This window comes from Myotis myotis, unplaced genomic scaffold, assembly GCF_014108235.1.
Source record: "Myotis myotis isolate mMyoMyo1 unplaced genomic scaffold, mMyoMyo1.p scaffold_m19_p_9, whole genome shotgun sequence".
NCBI classification, from domain to species: Eukaryota; Metazoa; Chordata; class Mammalia; order Chiroptera; family Vespertilionidae; genus Myotis; species Myotis myotis.
In genome coordinates, this window is record NW_023416401.1 from 42,884,522 (window position 1) to 42,910,312 (window position 25,791).

At 42.0% G+C, this 25,791-nt stretch overlaps 1 protein-coding gene across 1 annotated transcript in view; it reads right to left on the minus strand.

Annotated features, from left to right (window-relative positions):
- LOC118663264 (zinc finger protein 407-like) overlaps nt 1-25,791 on the minus strand; it is a 148,368-nt gene that overhangs the window by 27,269 nt on the left and 95,308 nt on the right. The window lies entirely within an intron of this gene.

The window sequence follows — 25,791 nt, forward strand, 5'->3', positions numbered from 1 at the left end:
TGTCGGGTATGACAACATATTAAAATGTGCCTTCGTTGTCTCTTTACTTAACAGAATGTTGTCACATTTTCTGTTTGGGCAAGAAGAGCTGCCCATCCTCCCCTCGCAGCCCATCTGGTTTCTGCCCCAGCTGCCTCAAGACAGCACTCTAAAGAGAGATGTGCTATTTGTGGGTGATGCTAGTACATGGGACACTGCACTGTTTACTACACACTGAAGCCCTTACCGCTCCCGCCCCCCACCCCCCCCACACACACACCACACACGGTGATCACCCTCCACCAAACAGCACAGTGGAAAAGGAGGCACCTGAAGATCACCAAGCTCACAAGGCCTCACTTAGGCCAAGGGAACCAGGCAACTTGGCAGCATGATGACTAATTATTTTGTTCAAAAGATGGAAAAGTTGCTGAAGAAATTTTACCATTGCACTCAAGGCAATTCTCACAAGGGGTATTTGGAATTAGGAGAAGCCATTTTTAAAAGCCCCTTCCCACCAAAGAAAGCCTTCAAAGGAATTGTTTTATAAACAAGAAGAAAACCCTTTTCCATTAAATGCCTTTGGGGGAGGCCTGGTGGAGCAAAGATGGGAAGGGAAGGGGAGGACCAAGAATGGACAAGGGTGCCAAGCGCAATGTCCCGTACTTGCACGGACCTGCTCCCTGAGTCCGTGCAGAGCTCACCCCATGAACGGCACATTTATAACACTATGCTGATATTCAAATGTTCTGTCTTAAGCTAAAGAAAGATTGAATACCCTGCTGTTGTGTGGCCAAGATTGAAGAGGTGTCTCCCTGACATTGTTCAAAGTTTATGAAAATATATGAATGCTCAAATGTCATTGGCTTTGCGCCTCCAACAGACTGTGGTTTTATGAGAAATCAGTCTTTTAATCAAAATGATTGAATACCTTAAGGTCGAACCCAAAGATATCAGTTAATATCTAGAAACGTGCTATTTCTGCAAAGTTTGCCAAGCTGTACATATTGTGGTACATTTTAAAGTGTTAATTTGTGCATTCCATACTGAAAATTGATCTGGAGTTGTAGCTTTTTGTCAAGCAAAAACATATGGTTCGAGCTCTGTGCATTTTCCATGATGGCTGTTGAAGCTGTCACATGTGCAAACTTGATAACCGATGTGACACATACGCAAATAATTTGCTTGTTTAGTAACAATTCACAAATTCATTATTCATGCACACACAGTTTTAAAAATGATCAGATGGAAATAGTCTCCGTTTTGTACAACTTAGTCTGGTTGGTGTGCAAACCCAGATAAAATAAAGCTGGGAACAAAGTGGTATTAAACAAATCCAAGAATTTGGGTATTTTCAGATAATTATTGAACCAGATGGTGTTTTTTGTTAATTCTGCCATCAGTCTGAGAACTTGATGTCTTACATCTGCACTTGGTAAAATAAATTTTACCACTGACATTATTTCAGTTTTCTTAAAATATTTCAATCAGCTTTAAACCAAAATTTGCAAACATCTGCCACAGTATATGCCATGAGATGGAATTATATGAAAAAATTCCTTTAAAAGTATACGCCATTACACAAAGTTTTAAATTTATCACCCTTTAAACTAAGTTCTCAGAATTACTGGTCTGAATGCTTAATAAAAAGCAAAATGAGAATAAGATGGCACATTGGAAATGAACACGGTTAATAGGTCACAGAAAAGTGTGAGCTCATTTGGAGATACCGTTGGAATTCCACACCATGTTGTTTCGCCACCTTGACTTAACAGAGAAACACTAAAAAATTCCTCTCTGCATCCTCTAGGTAAATTTCCATGCTGTGGATACAAATAAATGGTGGCTCCCTCAATCAACAGCTGATGAAGGAACTCACTTACGCAGGAGTTAGTGAATGTCTCGGCACCGCTGCTCAAGGGCTCTGGCCCTGGAACAAATGAGCAGGGCTTCGGAGACACAGGGGAACCTCCCAAATAACTTTAAGGTAACATTTCCACTAAACCCACAAACAAACCTCATTTTCCAGCTGAGTCATGAACTCACACCTTCTGGGCCAGTTTTAGCTTCCAGGCCAGATAATGAACTTGGAGGGAAGGGCTGAAATTCCTACCCCCCACCCCCTTTTTCTCTTCTTCCCCAAGCCCAGACCTGACACAAAACTGGCTCGATCACTGCGCAGAGTGCTTTCCAAATGGAAGGCACTGAGTGCTGTGGACGGAACAGAACTGACCATCAGAAAGTCTGTGGGTCACACGAGAACAGCTTTGGAACCATGGCAGGGCCACAGAAGTTCATGCAACGAGATTCCTGTCTGAAAGGGGGCTGTTGTGTTTCTCATGGACACTGATGAGAATCACTCCCACCACCCAGACCTGTATTCACACGGTGCTCAGAGCCAGAGGCGCGAACCTCCGCAGCTGCGACTCCTCAGCCCTGAGCACCTGTGCCTCCCCCATCGCTGAGAGCTCTCCACCAGACGTGACGTTACCCCGAGAGAGTGGATGTCTGGCTACAGGAACAAGTGGTCAGCTGTCAGAGTTAAGTCACAGGCAGCTCTGAGGAGCCAGACCCCAGAATTCAGTGATGTACTTACTGAGGGCTGCTTCACCCCTCAATCACTCAGACAGGGGTTATTAAAATTTGCTACCATTAATTATTAATTACACTCATACATGATACATTATTAATAATGTTACATAGCATATATTATTAATTATAATTAAGAATATAATTTGTATCAGTTGATCATAATAGTTAATTATTTGTTCATTATAATAATTAATGATAACAAATTAATAGTTATTACTTCAAGGCTTACCATATGATGTGTGCTAAGTGGTAACCTTTACATGCATTATTTTATTCATATATCTTAGATGGTACATTCTAGTATTACCCCCATTTGACAGATGAGTAAATTCAAGTTTAGAGAGGTTAGGCTATTGCCCAAGGCCATGCAGCTGCCAAATGACAGTACAGAACTTCAACCCTGGCTGGTCTGACTCTGAGCAGTGGTCACAGCACTGTGTGGGACAGTCCACTGTGGTTGTACGACATCCAAAGTGATGGTCAGGCCTGCACTTCCTTCTCCCATGACATGTAGGCTACTTTCAATAAACAGCTCTTTAGAAATATTTCTCTCTTTCTCTCTCTCTCTTTCTCTCTCTCTCTCTCTTTTCCCTATTTCTCTTTCTTACATCAAAGGATAAGAAAAAAATGTAAGACACTTGTCTCATATAGTCAGGTTATTTTCAAAAAAAACGTGAAACAACTGAACTATGACCTGCAGTCGCTGTCATCACACAGTTGCTGTGCTTCTCTTTTGTAATTTGATGGAAGAAAAGATATATAATTGTTTTCTCTTTAAAAAAAAATAGGTTTAATTACTGGCGATGGTGAAACCTTCCCAGATGCTTGTTGTAAGTTCTATTTCGTTTCATGATGGATCTGTCATCTTCTCTGCCTGCTGTGACTGAGCTTGCAGTGCTTTCTGACTGACATGTATGAGCTCCTTATATGAAAAAGATATAAAACCTCAATGTGTTATTTGATGAAAAGACATTTTCTCAGTCTTCTAGTTGCCTTTTTATTTTGGAAACTTTGGACATGCTATTCCTTTGTTATTTTTTGTTATTTTTTAAAATTCTAGGAAAGCTTTCTCATTGGGATTTTCATCTCTTTTCAAATATATTTCTACATAATTTTTATTTTATATTTAACTCTTCAGTACATCAACATTTATCTTTGTGAATTGCGTCCAATAAAACGCTAAACAGATAGTCTGCTATTCTGATAAGTCCAACACAATGTATAAAATATTAAATGATAGATCCCTTCTACATTGATTTGCATCTTTAGGAATGCAAGCACACATGCACACACACATATACCCCACAAAAAAAAATACAAATATACTAGTAGATTACTTGATTAATCTGCTTGATCTCGCTTTCTTTCTTACACTTTCTTGGAGCTTTGGTACCAGATGTACTCAGCTTTGAACCCTGGTTTTGTCATTTAATACATCACAGACAAGGTTCAGTTTTCTCATCTTAAAAGGGGACAGGATGTACCTCCTATGGCTGATGTGAAGATTAAATGAGGTGAAATATGCCAGGCTCCTGGGCTGTGTCCAGGCCACAGGAAGTGCTGCTGTCTTCCATCCTTGGCACAATGTTTTAATTAACATAACTTTGTTTGCATATAACTTTAGTTCCTCTGCTCACAGTTTATTAGGATTACCCTATAGACTAGGTTAGGAGGAGCTGCTGTCTTCCCATTGTAAAACACTGAACATCTTCTATGCTCATTAATAAAAACATTTCCAAATATAGAAATCAACTTTTTTAAATGGTCATGGACAATGTTCTCTATTATTATTATTATTATTATTATTATTATTTTAGAATTTGTATGGAATTATTCTGCTAGTATTTTTGTATATTAATCTTGTATCCAGCCATTTTACTGAGATATTAATATCAGAGTTTTAAAATTCTCACAGAACTTCCCAGGCACATAAAAACATCATGAGCAAAGTGGATCTCTCATCCTTCTATGAGGCAGGGTTATGTGGGAATTGGACAAAAAGTTTCAACCTTCCTTAAGCTGACACAGAATATATGAATTTTAACTCTTAAAAACTAACTTCCTGCAAGATTAAAGTTTCCTTCTAGCAGGTACAGAAAACCTGGGTGAATTGATTGCATCCGCTTAATTGAGTCCTGTAACTGAAAAGTACTCTGTGAACTGCAAAGTCCTTTACAAATGCTTGTTAGTATGCATTATTAGTAATTGTAATGGTAAATCGCTCACATATTATTTTACCAAGATCTCAGACAGAAGTACACATTTTCTTTCTGCACCTGAAACACAGCAGATACTTAAGAAATACTTGTGGAAGAAAAAAAAAAAATGAATGACTTGATTCTACTACCACTCAGTTTTATGTTAGCCTTACTCCTGAGTCCTCCAAATCTGCCAGTGAATGGATGGGTCAGATAAATGAAGTCCTGCCACTTGGCCTTCAGGGCAACTGGCTACAAATGCTACTGCTTCTCTCTCCTCAGCTATTCTGTTGTGCTTCGATAAAATATAGAGGTAATATTAACAGTACTGGCCCTGGATAAAAAATGCTAGGATGAAATTAAGTTGATGTCATCCTATTGTGGAAAATCAGAAATAGAAGACAAAAATATGATTTTATTATAACTGGACCAAGAGAAAACTCATAGGATGAAAATCACTCACAATTATAATAGGTTTGATTTAACCTTAATTATCACCAATACCCTTACCCTAAATTCCTTGTGCTCAGTAGGACAGGTTGGAAATTAATGCAGTGCAGCATTATTAATCTTACCATGCCATTAAACCTCAGCTGCCACTCAAGAAAAACCACTCCACATATGAGTCCGAGGAGCTCGGAGCAGCATAGCACCAGTTTAGTAAGCCTGGGATCGGGCTGAAGCTGGCAGTCAGACATCCCTCTGGCAGCATGAGAGCCCTCGGGGGATGCCTGACTACGGCTTAGGCCCACTCCCCGGCACTCGCAGCTGTTAGCCCGCCTTGTGGCTGAGCAGAGCTCCCCCTGTGGGAGTGCACTGACCACCAGGGGGCAGCTCCTGCATTAAGCATCTGTCTGCCCCCTGATGGTCAGTGCGTGTGATAGTGACTGGTCATTCAATTTGCATATTACCCTTTTATTATATAGGACTAGCGGCCCGGTGCATGAAATTCATGCATTGGGGGGCGGGGGGTGGGGGGGAGGTGTTCCTCAGCCCAGTCTGCACCCTCTCCAATCTCGGAGCCCTCAGGGGATGTCCGACTGCCACTTTAGGTCACAGAGATCGGGCCTAAACCAGCAGTTGGACATCCCTCTTATAATCCAGGACCACTGGCTCCTAACCACAGGATGGCTTAAATGTAGTTCCTGTCTACTTCCATGCTATTAAAATTTTTTTAAGTGGACAAAAGAGCTTTTAAAAATATACACATAGCCAAGACTATCAGTTTATGGTATGTTTTTATTTCTTGCCGGTAGACACCATTAAAAGTTATAAAACTACAGCAATTGCTTTCATTTCTATCTCTCCGATTACCCTGATAGCTGCAATGTCTAAAGAACTTCAAGATCTGTAAAGCCTGTCACATTATAGAAACATGTCTCTTTAAACCAAATGTGAAATTTCAGTAATTGAAGTGATAAATCTGGTGTTTTTGCCGGGGTGCTTTTGATGAGAACTACAGCAGTAAATTAGGACATATTCTGGGCTGCTGTATCATGGTAAAAGCCTTTCCATTACCTGTTGTCAGTCACCAGGGATGGGCAAATAACTCAGTTGTCAATCTAGCTAGAAAGCTCCACGTTCTGTGTGTTGATCAATAGAGAAAATATATATGAACTCTCCATTATCTTCTCATAATTCTTTAGACAACTCTGTTGTTTTCATCCCTGTACTGGAGCACATCTCATTTATTCAGAACGAGATCGGAGATCTCGGAATATTTCATTACTTTATGGCTCGTTATGTCATCTTGTTTTCAGTGGTACATGAGTGTTCATTTCAATAAGTACAAGCATCTATACCTGGGTTGCCGAGGGTAATTCTACACATGATAGAGACTTAATTAAATCACTAATAACTGCTACCTCCATTTCATTATTGATCTTTCAGCGAAAATATTTATTGCCTTATATTTCTCCTTTAAAGGTCTATTCTTTAGCATTTCTCAGATCACAAAGTATTCTAGAAGTTATATCCCTGTTACATTATTCTAAACAACAAAAGCAAAATGCAAACATTTATATTCTCTCCCAAATCTGTGTGCTTATAGGAGAAAGAATAGGCAATCTACCATTTCAGTTACCACAGGTGGTCTACTCAGCTCCACCAGGGTCCCCTGCAGGCTGGCCCAGTGCTTGGAACCAGGTAACAGGATGTGTGCTTCCTGAATGACTGGAAATTCCAGCCCACGTGGGAGAGCTGCTGTGTTGGAGCACAGCACTCATAAACGGACTTTCCATCATCTGCACAACCCTGTTCCATTCTCACATGGTTTAAAAGAAGAAAACATAGCAATAAGGATACATTATTTCCAAGTTTTACTTTGTCAGCTTGGATAAGAAAAAGAGTGAAAGTACTTAAACTATCAATGAAAAAAAAAGATGATAGGGAACAATGTCACTCCTGTCCCTAATCCTGAACACAGGAAACTTCATCTATCACATTTGTTATTTTGGTTGATAATTAAAAATGGCCAAAAGAAATAAGAATCTGACCACTTAAAAGGATAAGTGGGGAGATTAGAAGAATCTTTATCTGGAATGAAAAGGCCAGGCTTGGTTAAGAATGTGCAGTTGTCTGCAACTTTATTAAAAGCAAACTCAGAGTTACTTGGAGGAAGATAAAAGGCAAAAAGGAAAGGAGAGAATGGCCTGACCTTCAAGAAGGTGTGAAGACTTACTCAGGTTGGAGGAATTAAAATGGGGCACTCAGTGTCAGCCGGAACTGGAAAGGACAGAAGAGCATTTCAGAATGGACGCAACCGAGAAGATGGAACATCCCTGAGCACCGTACCTCACAGTCAGCTAATACAGGAAAGTCTGCATTGCTTAACACCGAGGCCCAAAGGGAAACTGTACCTGCTTCCTTTACAAAGAGTAAAGCTCGACAAGCGCAAACCAGGGGACTCTGGGTGAGTGTACGGATTAGCCTGGCTCCTTTTGACTTACATCTTGACTAAGCTGGGACCAGGGGACCAGAACAAGCAGCACCACTCATCTGGTAGCAGTTACAAGTTCAAGGCCTTTCTTAGAAAATAGAAAAGATTCTGTAGGATCAGACCTGCCATCTGAAGACTTTCTGGCAACAGAAATGTTGAGGAATGAATAAATTTCTCCAAGAAATCAAGCTAAGGAATAGTGCTCTGTGCACAGGGGTGCTGAGCCTAAATGGGCCAACTTTATGTTCTGGATGGTACTCATCTGTAATTGTAAAAGGCAGAGGCAAGAACACATGCAGACAAAACTAATCAGACAAATGGAACACCTGCTTAATTTATTTTGAGAAACTATATGCACTTCAGAAAAGTTTTATCAGAGTTTCTTCGGGGGGAGTCCCCTTGTGGTGCTGCACACTCCCCCCGGCCCCCACGCTGATGGTCTAAATGACACAGCTGCCCCTTCCACCGGGACCCCAGGCCTCAGTGAACACATCTCACTGAATGTGAGCTTCTGCATCCACCCTGCCTCGTGGCAAAAGTCCAGAGAACATTCCTGCTGGTGTTCTTTCATCTCATGAAGAAGCCACATGTTTCTCTCTTTTAGACAAAGCCTTTTGGGGGCTCTTATTGGAGCAGAATGAGGGGGGAAATGGGGTGTGCTCCAGAATAAAGAGGGTCCTTTTCTCCACTGCCATGTGAATCTGTCATTAAAAGTGCAAAAAAAAAAATGACTGCTCATCACTTAATAAATATGGACCTACAACAATCCCCATTGTGAAACATCATGTCTTCTCTAAGAGAGAGAAAAATGAGTTTCTCCTGAACCTGTATTTGAATTTACATGGAACACACTTTCCCCAAATTGCCCACATGTCACTGCACCCATTTTTATTTTTAAATCAGGCATTAAATATACACCCCAACTCTGACGTAGGCAATCTGCAGCCCAGCAAAGTGACTCTGTGCAATTACAGGCTAAATACAGAAAGCGAATAGTAAGGGGAAGAGCTTCCAACTCTACCAACTCCATGGCCATCAGGCATGAGCCTCTTCCCTCCCAGAATCAGGTGCTCTGACAGTGACAGTCTGTGCCCCGAATTATCTAGGAGCTGCTACAAAAGATGAGCCCCTCTGTAATTATAGAAACTGGGCTACTTTGGGATGTATTTAAAGTGAAAACAGGGTTTATTTTAATGAACAATATAAGCCACTTGTGCAGTGAGGTAATTCTACCCCCTTTTCTATTAGGTTAACATCACCAAAGCAACTCAACTGCACAACCACACATGCACAACAAAGCAGGCCTTCTCTCCCTAGTCCCTGCCGGACTGCGAGGTTTTAGAATAGTCAAATCCTATCTATCAAGACACTGAATCAGTCGAGCTCACGAGGAGTACCTGCTTCTAACCTGTTCATTGTTACTAATTTAACCCAGGTTTTCAATAATTGGGAAGAAAAACTTTTATTTGAAGTCAACAAAACCAGAAAACAAAATATTAAGGGTTAAAACCATTATAAATTACTTAAGCACCACACACGCCAATTCCCCGGCCTGCTAGTTCACGCTACTGGTTCTGATGGTGCTTTAAAGCGCCCAACATTCATTGAGGCAAATTCACAGAATGGGTGGAAGTGGATTTCTGTGCAGGTGAGACAACAGGCCCAGCTGTACCCAGCGAGCACTGAGCCAACCAGCGGGGAGGGCCCAGTGAGGGCAGAGGTCTGAGACCTCAGGCACAAACACACCCCACAACGTTCACTGCATACTGATAAAAAAACTCAACTAACCAGGAATCCTATATAATAAAAGGGTAATATGCAAATTGACCCTAACAGCAGAATGACTGGGAATGACTGGTCACTATGACACACACTGACCACCAGGGGGCAGACGCTCAATGCAGGAGCTGCCCCCTGATGGTCAGTGTGCTCCCACAGGGGGAGCTCTGCTTAGCCACAGCCAGGCTGACGGTTGCCAGCACAGCGGTGGTGGCGGGAGCCTCTCCTGCCTCCTCAGCAGTGCTAAGGATGTCCGACTGCAGCTTAAGCCTGCTCCCCGCTGGCAACTGGATATCCCCCAAGGGCTTCCGGGCTGCCAGAGGCATGTCTGACTGCCAGCTTAGGCCCGGCCCCCCAAGGCGTGGGCCTAAGCCAGCAGGTGGACATCCCCTGAGGGGTCCCAGACTGCGAGAGGGCACAGGCCGGGCTGAGGGACGCCCCCCCCCCCCCGAGTGCACAAATTTTTGTGCACCAGGCCTCTAGTATAGAATAATTCTAATCGTGGTGGCAGCTAATAACAAGTGTGAACATATAAAGAGTGAAGCAAAAATGGGAAATCCACAAATCCATAATTTCATTGGAAAATTCCAACAGTCATCTCTCAGCATTCCGTAGACAAGTTAGTAAGGATACAGACTGGGGACCACACAGTAAGCTTAATCTAGCACATCACCTAGAAAACACTGCCCAGAAGAGGCAAATACATCCCCTTTGCTTATATGGAACACTGTAAAGATGTCCATCTACTAGACCAAAAGGCAAACTTTCACAAATCTCACAGAACTGGCTTATACAGAGTGCAGTATCCAACCACAATGCAATCAAATTGATAATAAGCAGAAAAATAAAATAACCCACAAACATCAATAAGTCCAAGAGCAATTTAAAATAACTCGAGATTAAATATAAAATCAAAACAGAAATCAGAAAACATATTGAACTGAAAAATTTAAAAAATTCTAGAGTATCAAAACTTGTAAGGTGCGGCGAAGGCATTCCTTAGAGAGAAACTCAGGCCCATGAGTGTTTGTGCCTACAAAGACAAGAAATTAGAAGAGTGATTAAGCACTAAAGAAATTAGAGAAATAACGAAAGTAAACAAAAATAGGAAGGTTCAACAAAGCTAAAAGCTATTATTTCCAAAAGACTAATAAATTAACAAACCACTCTCGAGAAAACAGAGAGGCGGTATAGAGGAACAACACTGGGGGGAAAGGGGCAGAACCCACAGAGGGGCTGAGAGGCACACACCTTGCCCACGATGGCGCCCTGGTCCCTGGAAATCCCCTGCCACCCAGTGAGCTAGTGAATGCCTCTACTGCAGCCTCCCACAGGGATCCCAGAATATTGTAACAGAGATTCCACAAATGGAAATTCTTTTTTTAAAAAAATATATTTCTTTATTGATTTCAGAGAGGAAGGGAGAAGGAGAGAGAGATAGAAACATCAATGATGAGAGAGAACCACTGATTGGCTGCCTCCTGCACACCCCCTACTGGGGAATGAGCCCGCAACCCAGGCATGTGCCCTTGGCCGGAATCGAACCTGGGACCCCTCAGTCCGCAGGCTGATGCTCTATCCACTGAGCCAAGCTGGCCAGGGCGGAAATTCTTTTTAAAAGTCAGTCCTATGTTCTAAGTCACCATCAAAATGCCTGTGGACTCGCCGCTCACTTTCTGAAACATACTTCCCCAGGTCAGAGGCATGCTGTCCTCTGAGGTGTAACCCAGCTGGTCACCTTGAGCCATAAGCTGGACAGTGTCTCAGGAGTGTGGGGTCCAATGCTATCTCTAAAGTGTCCCACTTTGTCAAGGACCCTCCTTAGGCAGAGTGCATGACTGATGAGAAAGCAATTCTAAGTGTAATTTAGAAAAAATTTTAAAAAGAACTTTTTAGTTCAAGGAGGCAAGAATGTAAGTTTAGAATTATGTTTTCTAGAGAAGTATGGATGTATACATATGTTCAAATAAGCAAATGGATGTGATAACCTCAGAAAAAATAAGGCAATCTATATCTAAGGTTTTCAATCTCATTAATAAGAAGAAATATTCCACATAGCTTGTAATTTTGTAAAATAAACCTCTCTTAAGGAAAACTAAGATTACCCATCAATGACAATATGCCAGCTAAGCCTGGGACCGGGCCTGGGCTGAGTCAGCCTGCTCTACACGAAACCTCGTATAAACAAAAGCTCTTAGGAAAAAAAAGGGCAAGTTCTTTTGTTTTAGGGACCAGGAGTGCAACAGAAACAAAATATAATAAAAAATGAAAATCCAGGTACAGGAATTATGCATTTCACACTGAATAATTATTTCTGGGCTGCCCGTAAATCCTCTCTGGTAAGCTGTGCATCTAAAACTCACCGAACTGCCAAGGGGTAAACGCGGCTCCATCCATCAAGCAGCCACTTGACAAATACATTCCATAATAGAAGTTTATTTTTATGGGAGGCTGAATCAAGGACTTTCCCATGCATACAAAAACTTGTCAAAATTATTTATGAGTCTTGCTGAGACACACAATATGTCATATCAAACTCCCACTTCCCTCCCAAGCACAGACTGTCAATATCACTGCTACTATCAATAACTCGGGCCTCAGGTAGAGGCCGGGCGGAGGTCACTGTCCTCCCACTGGACGAGAGTCTCTGACCACGTGCAGCTGGGGAGAGGCCACTCACCACCTCCAGAAGGAGTCCTTAAGGTAAGCACGGGGATGGCACCCAGAGACTTTGCAAAATGGGAATGTATGCCTGAAAAATTATGGTTGATTATGACGGAAGTAAAACAAAAATAACAGAAGATAGCCCATCATTCATTTTGCACACAAAATATTAGTTAAAGCTGACAAAACAAACCACTGACAATCAGGACAGCAGCCCTTCCTGCTGAAGGCCTGTTCCGAAAGGTTATTTCCGTGGCTTGAATGAGATGGGATGAGGTGTTTCTCAGGCGGGGAGGAATATGCGTGTGAAGGCCATGTGGACTTGGCGCTGTCCTCCACTCCCGCTATCATTTTATTTCAGAGGCAGCATTTCTTTTTAGTGAGTCAGGCCTTCCGTTGCTCTGACCTGTCACTGTCCCCAACACAGGTTTCTCACTGAGAATCACAGAAAGTGTCCAGTGACCCTGGAGAGAATTTACAGCGATAGTAAAGGTATTCTTGTTTTCAGCTTTGCGGGCAAAGGAAGCCATGTTCTCCTAAATTAGCCCCAGGAACTAGTCAGACAGAGTGAAAGGGTGAGTATTTCTCAGTGCCCCCCCTTATCCCGAGAAAAAGGCTGTTTCCTCACTGCCATTCACTCGGGAGCTGTGACACACACCAGGAGAGGCGGAGAAGCCCGTGAACTGGCTGAGAGCCCACATCGTGCAGACCAACAACACTGTGGCTTCCTTTGGGCCATGAGGCACTGGATAGGCAGAGAGTGAGACACAGACTGAAACATGCCCTTGTGGAATCTGCCCACAACCGACTGCTCGCTCCCATTCCACTTGTATAATCAGGGAGATAAGCAGTGGCCAGATGTTCCTGGTCCCAGCACCACTGCCTGTCCTGCTGTGATGGCTCAGCTGCCTCCTGGGACATCCCCTCCAGGGGGCACTGGCCCCAGGTTCTGAGTAGGTTCTGACTTCAGGTCAGATGACCTGGTCATTTTCATTCCTGTGTCTGTCCCAGCGTTAAGCAGAATTTTATTCACACTTGACACTATAGAATCACACTCAGTCCAGAAAACAGGGTCTGTACTGGGAGTAGACAACACAAAGTGAATGGCCAAGCATCACCCTGGATGCTAGAAATGTGACTTTATCCTTGCATGTGGCTTAAATTCACTAGTCTTGATGTATGAAATTAACCTTTAATTTGATTCCTGGAATGCCTAAAGTTAGTACTTAAAAAAATTAGAGTAAAATGACAGAAGCCTACCTTTTTCTGCAGAAATGTGGGATGACTACTTGCCAAAGTAAAATTTCCCTTCCCGTAATCCAGAAAAATTCTCGCATAAGAAGCATCTCCCTTTCGGTTTTGAGGTGATTTGAGGCATCATGCAGAGCTGGGGTCTGAGCCCAGTTTCAGGCCTGCCCCTGGAGCCTACAGTTTGCAACCCGCAGCTGGCTGTCTCCTTCCTTTGAGAGCTCAGGCAGGTTTCTCGGCCTGGCCGCTGCTGGCCCTTTGGGCTGGAGAACTCTGAGGGGGCCCATCCTGTGTACTGTGGGGATCCACAGCACCCCGTCCTCTCCTCTCCATGCTGGTGGCAGCCCCCATCCCACCAAGTTGTGACATCCACAATGTGTCCAGACATTGCCAATGTCCCCAGGGAGCAAAATGCCCCCATCCTGGTTGGGAATTATTAAGGGTCTAATCACTGACTGAAATGACACTCTCCTACTTTTCACTGTCTATTTTCTGCCCCATCTTTACAAAAGACACTCGCAAAACCTTGGTTTCTTTGTTGTTTCTGCTCTTAACGTCTGGGTATGGTCCCTGCAGGTTGGCATTAATCAGGTGACCAGATAAAATGCAGGACTCCAATTAGAATTTCAGGTAAACAACAAATAATTTTTTAGTATGTCACAAATATTGCATTACTATTGTTTATCTGAAGTTCAAGTTGAACTGGGTGTCCCATATTTTTATTTGCTAAATCTGGGACATCTCAGGGTTGAGAAAAGCAGAATCTCGCCTTGTGTTTACAGGTAGATAGAAATCAGCGTCAGAGATACAAACTTTGCATTTCAGATAACTTCTGAGGAATGGTGCTATCACATGTGTTAAATATATTGCTTTCCTTTGGTAGTTCTTACTGACAGTGCGTTAGTATTTGCTAGTTCTGTAACATTGGCATTTTTCATTATTACTTAACCTAAAATTGTGCTTTGTCCAGCGAGGCTGTTAACTGTTGTCTAATAATGGTTTGTAACTTTTAAAAAAAGTCTCTCTTTAACAAATGTCCATTAAATATGTAACTTTCTGGAAATTTTATGGTAACATCTTTAGGTTCTCAGTCCAATGCCAACTAGGAAGCATCTCATACTATCCTGACATTCTATACATGATATCAGTCCATTTACTATACCCTCTAATCTTCTTATACTCTAATGGTTACCTTCATTATGCCCAGAAAATTACTAAGTGCATGAGTTTTCGCTCACTTTACTCCACCTATCTTCCATTCACCTATCTGCTCAATCTTTCTCTTCCTATAAGTCAACATCAATTTTCTCTCTCCCACTTAAAGCTACACACATGAACACACACCATTAAAACAACTCAGACAATACAGATATACATAGTAGCCTACACATGAACACAAACCACTAAAACAGTTCAGACAACAGAGATACATGTAGCAGAGAAGGTAGGTCCCCTTCAGAGCTCTGTGCTCATTACTCTATTTGCAGACACACTAACAGATTCGTGCAATACACAAGGTTTACATCTTCATAAGCAGAACGGAATATTACCCATTTGGGGTTCCAGTCTGTGACAGTTACTGGGGCCTTTCTAGCTTACCCGACCATGCCAACCGTTCAGTGTTGACTTCTATTGTCATATCAACAGTGCAGACATGGCCCCACCTCCCTCCATTTTCCCTCTGTGCCAGGAACATGAGAAGGAAACATGAACATGTCTGGTGCCTGCCGCTGGGGAGCTCAGGGTCTGGAGGGACCTCATCTGACGGGCACTGATGATACGGCATAGGAATTATCCACCTGTAGCAGGGAGCTTCAAAAGGCAGTCCTGGAAGACAGCCCACAGAGCGCATGGTGGGTGGAGCAGGGACAGGGGTTCTGGGAGAGTTGAAAAGGGAGAAATAATGAAAAAGTAAAAATGGATGGATCTTTATAAACTTAAACCCAATGGCTACTTCTTGGCAAGTTATCGCTTTAATCACCTAAGAATGGATGTGCCATGTTTGTCTTTGAAGGAAAAGTTGTCTGCTGAGAACAGTGACGCAGGCACACTTTAGTTCAGAAAGCCATGTTGGCCTAATTCATAGTAGGTGGATGACATTTCAGTAGTAGTCTTTGTGGGCTGGGCCCTGCCTGGTCTGACCGTTTCTGCCTCTGTAACAGGACCTACCGTGACCGTGAATAATAGCCACCCTTTGTAACCGTGATAACGTGACAAACTGAAAAGCACTTCGCAACCATTTTCACTTTTTATCCTCCCAAGAATCTTCTGAGCCAGGACTATATGATGCCGTCTAAAATTAATTATTTGTGGCCCGGCGGGCATGGCTCAATGGTTGAGGATCAACCTATGAATCAGGAGGTCACAGTTCAATTCCTCGTCAGGGCACATGCCCGGGTTGTGGGCTGAATCCCCAGTGTGGGGCATGCAGGAGGCAGTTGATCAATGATTCCCTGTCATCACGAATGTTCCTCTCTCTCTGTCTCTCTGTCTCTCTCTCTCTCTCTCTCCCCCTCTCCCCCCCTCCCCTTCTCTGAAATCAATAAAAATATATTTAAATAAAATAAATTGTTTGTGACTAGGCAATACAGTCACCTGATTCAAAACTCAATAATTCAGTAAAGATAAACATGAGACTATAGCGAAAATGAGTAATGCCCTAAGTATAATGTGTACAGGCAAGGTGGACAGACTCTCCTGGGAAAATGACCTGGACAGACCACATCACTGTGCTGGAATACAGTCCTCTAGTGGAGGGACAGGGACCTTCCCACATTGCAGGAGGCCAGAGGTGGTGGCAGGCCTGCAAGGGAAAGATGGGGCCAGCTACAGAGGAAATTCACTTGATTCAGAAAGAAATTTTACTTGGTATTTTCACTTTGCCTTCGCTGAGCTGGCTGGGGAAGAAAAGGAGTAAAAGCATCCCTGCCCCAGGAGAACGAAAGCCTTATTAAGAAACACTGCCCATAGGAAAAAGGTTCTTCGATCTGCAATGAGAGGCCCATGTTCACACTCCAGCTCCAACACCAATGGGAAGTGACACTGTAGGGACCACAGTCCCCTGGGCCAGCCCCAGCTGACAGCTGTCACCCAGGCTCCTCACCTTGAAGATGCAGATAAAACTCGCAAGTCTCACATGTGTGACAAAGACTCCATGGGACCATGAATGTGAGGGTGATTGGCCTGAGATGTATAAACGTCTGGGTCACAAAGAACAGTGGAGAAGAATACAGAGTAGCATGAACAAGTTAAGATTTGGTAGGAAATGTCTTAGGAAAAGGTGATGTCTTCCCAGCTGGCTCTGAGGGCTGGGGAAAGTCTGAGTGGGGACATGGCACCAAAGCATCACAGAGTTTCGGAGCTGAGTGACCTCAGTCATGTCTATCATGAACAAGTGGACACTGCCTTGGCCAAGATGACAGCAGCCAGCCAATATGGGAGCAGCTAGAGCCCAGGAACAGGACGCCCGGGCATGGTGGGAGCAAGCAACTTCAGGGATGAAGAAACATTTAAACAATTTTAATAACTGCATACTTATTTCAGTGGTCAGAAGGAAAACAGTCATCTAGTCCATCAGAGCTGTGATAGCTAGGGTTGTAGAAATGAGGCAGAAAGCAAGAATTCCTCACTGACAGGGAGGAGAGTGTGTTAGGCGTGCACTGGAACTGTAGGCATGGATGGCTGGAACACTTGGTTGGGGACAAAAATGAGGTGCTTGTTGTGTGTGTGTGTGTGTGTGTGTGTGTGTGTGTGTGTGTGTGTTTAATTTGAGAGGCGGGTAAGCAGAAGTGGAGGGAAAGAAATCTACTTGGAACGGGAAGAAGAGAATAAACTGAATCCAGTGTTTCAACTAGAACAAATGTTTACCCCTCTGACCTTCCCAGTGCTTAGGACAGTGATGGCGAACCTATGACACGCGTGTCAGAGGTGACACGCGAACTCATTTTTTTGGTTGATTTTTCTTTGTTAAATGGCATTTAAATATATAAAATAAATATCAAAAATATAAATCTTTGTTTTACTATGGTTGCAAATATCAAAAAATTTCTATATGTGACACGGCGCCAGAGTTAAGTTAGGGTTTTTCAAAATGCTGACACGCCGAGCTCAAAAGGTTCGCCATCACTGGCTTAGGGAAAGACGGCCAGAGCTGTCCCATCACTTTCTTAGGCAGGTGAGCAATTAAGTCCCAATCACTTCACTGCATGCACACAAATTATGGTGATTCAAACCTCACTTGGAATGGTGAAAATGACCTTCTCATGGCATCGAAGGGGGCTAAGGGGAAAGTCCAAACTCACGCACCGCAGTACATACTGCATTACCTCCTTCCTCAGAGGCTCCCCTTCCCTCTGCAGTGCACCTGAGCAAACACTTCTCTTTCCTTCTGTTCAGCCCAGTGACTCAGTGAGCAATGCCGCAGGACAGGGAGCCACCGCAGGCCGACAGCGGCCCCTAATTGCAAGGCTCTTATGAGTGTGAACCTGATCATTCACTGAATTGTTGAGCTGATGGGATTCTTGTAACTGCTTATAAATTGATAATCTAAATTAATTCATTCCAGCAGAAATCGATTTTGCAGCTCCTTGAGAGCATGTACTAATGCTTACCTCCCACTGCTCGCCGCATCCTATGCTTCATAAAACTGGTTGGAAACAGCTGGATCCAGGTGACCTGCTAGCTCATTAAATCTGTTCCATGTTCCTTCTGGTAAATGATATTAAGCTGGAATGTCCTAACGTTGATTTTTTTCTTTAATTTTATGACAGAAATAACCTAATTTGTAACACAAAATAACAATCTCCTTGGATTACTTTGCCTTGTTAAAATATTTTATGCATTTTTCATTTACACAAAGGTAATGGAAAAATGCTTAAACTATCTGTTATTTAAACCACAAGAGAGATGTTACTGAAAGTCTGATAGCAACAAAAATGATCGTCTCTTCATAGTCTTTACTTTATATCTGCAATAAAAGGCGGACAATTCAATTCATTGGTTAGTAAATAAAGTGCGATGGTTTTTATTTTATTTTCTCTGCATTGCTGGAACTAAAATCAGATTGCTTTTTAAATTCATTTAGAAATAGGATTCATTACTTTCCTTTCCTCTTTCTAATCTAGAAACTAATGTCCACTCAGAACTTCACGTTTTCTTCATCAACAGGAGTTGTAACCTAATTCTAAATCTTATATTAAAAGAATCATTTTCCAAGCTACTCTCTCCCAGGTTACTGAGGTTGAGGAATGAAATCTGAACACCTGCTGTTGTGCAGGAGAGTATTAGATACTCACTTCTAGTAACCTCCTGATTTCATATCCGTTTCCTAAATAAATTATAAACTAAAAACAGGTAGGGTGCCAGATCAACACAGGGAAATTTGTCATAAAACCTGTCAGGAGATAGAGGGACCACTTACTTTTATTGCTATATTAGGTGACAGGTGTTTCTCCAATCAAGGGAGGTGACCAATCAAAGCCCCTGATTCTCCTTCAGATGCTCTGACACTGACAGGAGTCACACTCATCATTTTATAGCCTCAAAAGCTGGAACTGTTAACTAAGAAAACCCTTCTTGGTCTGCCTTTCTAAGAGGAACCACCTAAAGGCAGAGACTTTAAACAGGTTGATCCTCATAAAACAACCCCTAAATTTATAAACATTTTAAGACTGAGCATTACTTGTTTAGTACTAAAAATGAACTCTAAATACTATCCCTAGCACCGAACTCATCATGTGATAAGTTAAAAATATCTAAAGACCCTAACTACTTATATCACAACAGTTAAAAACAGGATTTTAGCCCAGCTGGAGTGCTCAGTGGTTGAGCATCGATCTACGTATGAACCAGGAAGTCACTGTTCAATTCCCAGTCAGGAACATGGGCTCGATCTCCAGTAGGGGGCGTGCAGCAGGTAGCCAGTCAAGGATTCTCTCTCATCATTGATGTTTCTATTTCTCTCTCTCCCTCTCCCTCCCTCTCTAAAATCAATAAAAATATATATATTTTTAAAAACAGAATATTACCATATTAGGAATAAGTGACTATAATCCCAATCTTTTACAGATGTTTTTAAAATTCATTTTTGCTTTGAGGTACACAGTTCATGATAAAAATAATGGCACAACCACACACTCAAAATGCACGTGGATTTCTGTGATCTAATGCAGTTTTCTAAGGCAAAGAAGAAAGCCCTTAGCATCTCTCAGCTGGGAATGGCATGTAGCCTTCAAGTCTGTCCACTTCTGCATCTCCCAGCTGACTCCTTCTTCAATGCCCTCCTTAAAACGAATGCAGAATTCACTGACAATTTCTTTGAATACTTTAATTTAGAAAAGCAGAGAATAGAAGCACACTACTGCACAGCGGGATGTAAGGCAGAATGACCAGAGCTACATGTGCATTGTCGGCAAAACACTCCAGACCTGAGGCAAAGCGCTGCTTTCAAGGGGAAGTTTCTCTGATGGTATAATGCCTACAGCTGTGATCTTGAACTTCCCTCTTCACAACCTGCCCACCCAGACCCCAACCCAGTGCAGACTGGTCACTGTTGTGCAGTTACTGTGGTGGCTCCCATCCAGAGTGCACAGGGATGTCTCCTCGGCAGCCAGGGCATGTCAATGTCTGCAAAATTTCCAGATACCATTTCTCTGAAATTTTTATTTTATTCACTTTTGTGTCCTCAGTTATTTCTTCACAGGAAATCTGTATGATTTTCAGCAACTAGTACCTTGACCCAATTTGGTTTTCACTTTTCATAACTTCTTACTCAGAAATAATTTCAAACTTAAAATTTGCAAGCAATAGTACAAAGAATCCCCTTCCACTTTTGTCTCAGTCCTCACTGTAAACATTTTGCAACATTTGCTTTCTCTACTCTCTCTCTATACACACATATTATTTTTTCCGTTATAAACCACTTGAAAGTAGGTTGCAGAACTGATGTTCTTTACTTCTAAATATTTCATTGTAGGCTTCCTAAGAACAGGGACTTTCTCTTCAAATTATATAAAATGTTCCAGTATTTTCCTTTACAAGAAAACCAACAAACCCACACGATTCCCAAACCCCAAACAGACAAACACACACAGGATACAAAGACAGAGAAGTCTGGGTCAGGACCCACACCAGTCCGTGCACTGCACTACCTGGCCTGCTGGTCAGCTCCTCTATGCTAGGACAGTCCCATTTTCCGGATCTTCTCGGCTCTTGTCATTTATTAAAAGCACAGGCCAGTCACTGAGCAGAATGTTCCTCTATGTGAGTTCACCTGATCCAAACTGTTTTCTACATCCTGTACCCACAAAGCATCTTCCATTCACTTCAAGCATTTAAAATCCAGCTCAAAATACGTTTTTCCAAAGAGCCTTGCTTTGGTTAGAAAAAAGCAGGGCTCTTTTGCTGCTACTTTCTTGCTGAGTATTTTGTGTTTCAATGTTTAACACTCTTGCTTCCAAATGATTTTTTAAAAAACACCCTTATTGAGGAAATACTTATAGTCAATGAATTAGATACAATTTATATGTGTGGGTCAATGAGTTTAACAATTATATGACCCTTGTAACCACCACAAAAAATAAGATAAGGATATTTCCATTACTCAGAAATGTTTCCTCATGCCCCCATTCCCGCTCCAGGAAACACAGGTCTGGAGCACGTCACTTTCAATTAGGGTCACTGTTACCGATTTCACAGTAAATGGAATTGAATAGCTTACTCTTTTGTACCTGCTGAGTAATATTCCACTTTATGGATAATTGGCCTACCTACCCATCTGTTGGTGGCACTGGGGTTACTTTTAGCTTTGGGCTGTTACGAGCAGAGCTATGATAAGCATTCATATGTAAATCTTTATATGGACATATGCTTTTATTCCTCTTGGGTAAATTCCTAGCGGTGGGATTGCTGGGTCATATGGTAGATGTATGTTTAATTTTTTAACTTTATAAGAAATTGTTAAACTGTTTTCCAAACTGGCTCTAGCACTTACATCCCCACCAGCAATGCACGACAACTCCAGATGTGCCACCCTCACTAACATTTGGCATTTGCAGTCTTTTTCATTTTAGCCACTAGTGGCTGCATGTCATTATAGTTTTAATTTGCATTTCACTGATGACTGGTAAAGTTTATTAGCATCATTTTATGTGTTCTGGGGTCATCTGAACATCTTCTCTCACATATTCTCTCTCATCAATGTTTCCTTTTTCTGGGCTGGACTACTTGTGTCCTAGCTAAGAAGTCTTTGCCTACACTACACCAAGGTCAAAAAGACTTTCTCCTATGTTTTCTCTTATAAATTTTACAGTTTTAGCTTTACAGTTGGTCTATGATTCACTTCAAGTTAATTTTTGTGAAGAGTGTGAGGTAAGGGTGATAGATCATTTTTTGTTATTTATTTTAGCCCTGCCGTGGCAAGACACTCGGGCAATGGACATGAACCCTCTCCAGTTGGGCTGCAGGACCTTGAAAGTAAATAAACTCATTCCTCCCAGTGGGGGTCCATCAGCTGCACAGACTCCCACTGGGAAGAATGAGTTTGTCTGAGTTCCACCTCACACCATTCCTACAGTTCATTTTGACATGTACACATGTTGCTTTCCCGCCTTTCATCTGTTTCAATCACTCTTCCTGCTCAGAAAACTCTGGGGCCAGGCAGATCCTTGAAGAATTCCCTCCCAATGTAATACCATGGCTGCCTGGATCTGCACCCACCTGGGTCCACTGCCAGAACTCCCAAACCTGCCATTCTTCCCCGTTCTCGTTTCCACAGCACTGCACCTTTAACAAACCATATGGCCTACTTACTTATCATGCCTTTTGTTTTGTGTCTGTCTCCCTCCAGGGAGAGACGTGCTCCACAGGCAGGAACCTTTGTTTTGTTGGTTAAAGTACCCTCCATGCTCAGAACAGGGCCGAGCTTAGTGCTCAGGAAACCTGTGTGGAACAAGTGAGTCTCCTGCAGCCCTCACCGTGGCAATGGTACACAAGCACAGATTCAGTTCTCACGATGCTGCGGTCCAGGTGAGAGGAGATGAGAGTCCTTGGACCTGGACATCCGACCAGCACCCCTGGTTCAAATCAAGGTTGGGAAGTGCTAATTACATGAGGTTCGTGCAGAAAAGTGAGCCTGGATCTATTCTTGTCTTTCAAAATTGTGTGATGGGACTAACCAGTGCTGGAGGATTCTAAAGAGGGGACTTGCTGAACTTTAGGCTTTAGACCAGCCGTGGGCAAACTACGGCCCGCAGGTCAGATCTGGCCCGTTTGAAATGAATAAAACTATTGAAAAAAAAGACCGTACCCTTTTATGTAATGATGTTTACTTTGAATTTATATTAGTTCACACAAACACTCCATCCATGCTTTTGTTCCGGCCCTCCGGTCCAGTTTAAGAACCCATTGTGGCCCTCGAGTCAAAAAGTTTGCCCACCTCTGCTTTAGACACTGAGTCTAGGAGGCACCTGAGAGTTTAAGCAGATGAAGTGAATTAAGTGAAGTAGCAATGGCCACAGTGAAGATTTACTGGGCTCAGAAATGTTAGAGAAATCACTGGACATAAAGCTCAACTATTTCATAATACTATGGAAAGCCCATTAAGGTAAAGATAAATTTTAGGAAGTGCTAAAGAAAAGCCATGTTCAATTAGTACCAATATTGAACTTATTGATTTAAAAAAATATATGTACATAAGGTATAATGCTAGCACTCCATTTTCAATAGAATAATTATTGCACATGACATCTCTTCACTGAGAGAGATTACTAATCTTAAAAACAGAATTGTCAGATTTCTACTATATTTGCATTTCTCTAAATGTTAGTAGTGCCGAAACATTTAAAATACATGGTTCTACAAGCCAAGCATATTATAGTAGGTAGGCTGGTTAAAAACAGAGCCATGTGATGTCTTTCGGCCCTCACTCCATTAAACAGAGCCCAAGTGGAAGTGTGTGCCTAGAACCAGGGACACTGAGTTTGTACCTAGTCTCTTCCGCTTTCCGCACATTTTGGTCTACAGGTGTTAATCTACATGGCACCCAATTCCTAAAATATAACTTTCTCATGATTTACTTGAAGTGTTATAAGCAGATAATCAAATAACTAGGAAAATGTCTAACTGAAAATTCAGTGTGCAGTCAGTGAGACACGTCCCACAGTGGTTTAATAGACTACCGCCCTTGGTGCCACGCCAGCCCTTCCCCAGAACTTCTCAGATTTCATCAATCTTTGTTGACTGGCAGCTCAGCAGCTCCCTCACCTTCACTGAGCCACAAACATGTCTGGGCCATCTGTGTCCTAAAGACAGGGAGGACATACCGGCCTCCCCTCCCCCACAGTCCAGTTGACATTCTTCAGTAAAATACACAGAAGAACAGATTGCAGTTCACCCATAGGGCAGTTTCACATTTCGCAAAGCTGTATGGTGCATAAGTCTCATCCATCCCCATCTGAGGTCGTCTCAGACTGGAGGCCAAAGTCACAAGCCGAGTGTGAGTTTTGTTTTGCTTCTGTTGGGAGAGTGAATATGGCAGTGATGAAAGCTCAAGAGTTTCCCACAAACCACTGCTGCAAAAAAGTTCAAAAGGAGCTGAGCCCTAACACTGATGCTGTCTGAATCATCTGTGGAGCTATAAAAACCATGGCTGACTGTTCAGGAAACCCTGTCAATTCCTTTGCTTTTGAAAGAGATTTCTGCAGTCACCTGCACAGTTTCAAATGTTTAATAGCATTCAAAAAGAGAAAATAATCAGGGAGTGCTAGAGTGAGTCAAACCCAGGAATTTAAGGGAGAAAAGATAAAATTAAGACAAAATTTACTTTAATGACCACAATTTTGCTGTAATTTTTTTTTCCCTTGGCAATTGCCCAATTTAACCAAAACCAGTCCTACTGAACTTGGTTGAGATATAGTAAGTGACTAAGTACAACATTTGGTGATGAACTTCAGGTTCACAGAAGGAACTGAAATCTGCACAGTGTCTCATTTGTCTGCTCACTCTCCCGTGACCCCAGGGACCTCAGCCTCATGGATGCTACTGCCTTCACTCAACAATATCAATAACAAGTCACAGAGGCCACCAAGACTTTTCCTAAAAGTTATATTTTTGAATCTGGTAAAATATAATTTAAAAAAGTCTTAGCTCAGGACCTCATAAGCTACTTAAGGGTAAGTGAATTTATAGAATATCTATTTAAAAATTAAAGTTATGGATTCAGCATATAGAAGGTAAAGAAAAATGTAAAGAAAATACCTATCATAGAAAAGGATCAATTTTTTGTGTTTTTTTTATTGACTAACAAATACAATTCTAATATCTAAAATGCCAAGTTCATAGAATTTTCAGAATAACAAAAAATTGGTTCTTGCTGCATGCCTTTCTTTCCTCTCGTGCCTTATGAATAATCTGTGTTATTTCACTGTATACAGAATAACAGCAAAGGGAGCCCAGGCAGAGCGAAAACTGCTGAGTTTTTACAAATCTACTCAGTCGTGAAACCACCACCACCACTGAGAACTGGGACATTTCCATCACCTTGAAAACGTGTGGGCTGTTGCCATCAACTCTGTGTACCCCTGTAGTCAATAACCTTCCACATTCTGGCAACCAAAGACATGCTTTCTGTTATCAAAAATGCCTTCCTAGAGTTTCACATACATCCATTCATTTGCATCTGCTTCTCTTACTCAGAATAATGGTGCTGATGGTCATCCATTTTGTGAGTTCATGGCTTTTCTCACCAAGTAGCACTCCATCACCATCTTCTTTTGATGGGTGTTTGAGTTGTTTATTCTGAATAAACTTGCTATGAGCACTCCTGGACAAGTCTTTAAGTAGACACATGTAGACATGAGCAGGAGAGGCTATTGTTGTGCTTCCCCCTTTCCAGCACACACTCTTAATTGAGAAGATAGGACTCTACACTTGAGCTTGGCACTTTACGTAGATGCTCACTGGGTCTGGTAATACAGTATGACCTATAATAGTAAGCCCACCATTCTCTTCATATTGCTGCAATAAATTTGACAGACATTGATGATGTTACCATCTATCAAAGAAGCTATAAAATAAATGTGATCTTAACACCTTTAGACTTATCGGTCTATAGATTAAAAGCTTGAAAAAAAGTCACTTGTACTGATAAAACCACATGATTTCTAGGCAGTATTAGCTTCTCAATGTTAAATGCATTTTAGGAATAAGCATTTAAAAGTATTTGTGGTACTTTATCAACTACACTTACATTTATACATTGATTATATATATATATATACACACACACATATACGTATATGTGTGTATCTGTATATATATATTTCAAATATATATGCGCATATATGTATATGTGTGTGTGTGTGTGTGTGTGTGTATAAAATTTTTAGTCAAAATGTG